We start from the raw sequence: 1,593 nt of genomic DNA on the forward strand, positions 1-1,593 counted from the left end.
TAAAACTTCTTCTTGCTGAATTCGCTCTGCTCTGAAATGAAATCTTGAACTCTTTTTATAATGAAGTCCGGACTTGAAATTTCTTTCGTTTGGGAGAAAGAATCTTGAGCAAAGGAGTGGACGACATCATAATGAAGCATCTTGAAAAGTAGCATCAACTTTAGTCAAAAGTTTCCAATTTTTGACTTCCTTTATTAAAGATAATCTTTTTCTTTAATTAAAGGGATATTGATGTCTGACACAAAGTTGATGGGAATCTTGACAAAAATTGCACCATTGATATTGAATTGGACAAAGATTGAGAAGGATTTCTCTTGATCTGTAGACCTTAAAGTTTCTAAGTTCATCGAGAAAACTGGGTTCATGTAGTCATTTTGAATTTTTCTTTGAAGCTTTGGCAGCTTTTTCTTGAGCAAGATACTCGGCATAGTCATCACCATTGTCAGTCTCTTGAGAATATTGAGATTCTTCATCTTGATCAGATTCATTTGTTTTTGAAGATCCTTGTTTAGAAATTTGATCATAAATTTCCAACAATTCTTTAGGATCTTTACATTTTGATAACATTGCAATGATTATTTGTTTTTCAGTCAAAAAATCAGCTTGATCTTCTTGTTCTTTCTTTGAAAATTTAGGTACACCTAAATTTCTTTGTTCTTGAATCCATGATTGAACTGATTTTGGACAACAATTTGTTTCTTTGAATTTTGCCCACCACTTAATCTTGAATCTTCTCGTAATTTTGTGGGTTGAGAACATATCTTGAAGATTTTCATAGTGGAAGAAATCCCAACAGAAAATCCATGAAACTTTCATATTAAAAGCAAATTGAAACAAAAGATTTTCTTGAGGCTTGAGAAAAGGTTTTGCCTCTCTTTTGAAGTATTCATATCCTTGAAGAACTAGACTGGGTAAAATTTGTTCTTCAAGTCCATGATACAAAAATCATATTTGAAACCAACTCGAAAAATGAGGGTTACAATTTTGATTAAAAATAATGAACCAAGAATGGGTAACATGTCTTAAAAGAAAAACCTTATACCAAGCATTCTGGTAATCAAAATAATTGAAAGTTTCTTGACAAGAAAAAAATGTTTTTGAGAGACGAAGTCTCTTTTCATCCCAAGGATTCTGTCCCCAGTCTTCATAAGACAGAACTCTTAAAATTGAGATTTTTGAAAACATAATTTTTGATTTATCTCTTGGTTCAGGAGTATGAGAAATAATAGCAGAACCAGTCAAAAGAAGAATGGTCTCATAATATTCTCTAGTTTTTTGAATATTTGAGGGCATGAACCAAAAGTTTTGAGGAAGGATTGATTCAAGGCAATCATCAAGACCACCATATCTATTGATCCAAGAACTTTCCATTGTAAGAACACAATCAGAAAGACTCTTGGTAAAATATTTAAAAGAATTTGGAGGATTAATTTGAGGAAGTTTTCCAGAACTTTGAACGGCTTTTTTGAAGTTTGAAGGGGTTGAGGACTCAGCTTTTTGTTGAGTTTTATTTTGATCAGATTTTTTGGTAAAGGTTGAAAGGGTGTTTGAAGAAGATGAAGCTTCCTTTTGATCCTTTGGGGGATCTTCGAA

This window comes from Olea europaea, chromosome 13 (assembly GCF_002742605.1).
Source record: "Olea europaea var. sylvestris chromosome 13, O_europaea_v1, whole genome shotgun sequence".
NCBI classification, from domain to species: domain Eukaryota; kingdom Viridiplantae; phylum Streptophyta; class Magnoliopsida; order Lamiales; family Oleaceae; genus Olea; species Olea europaea.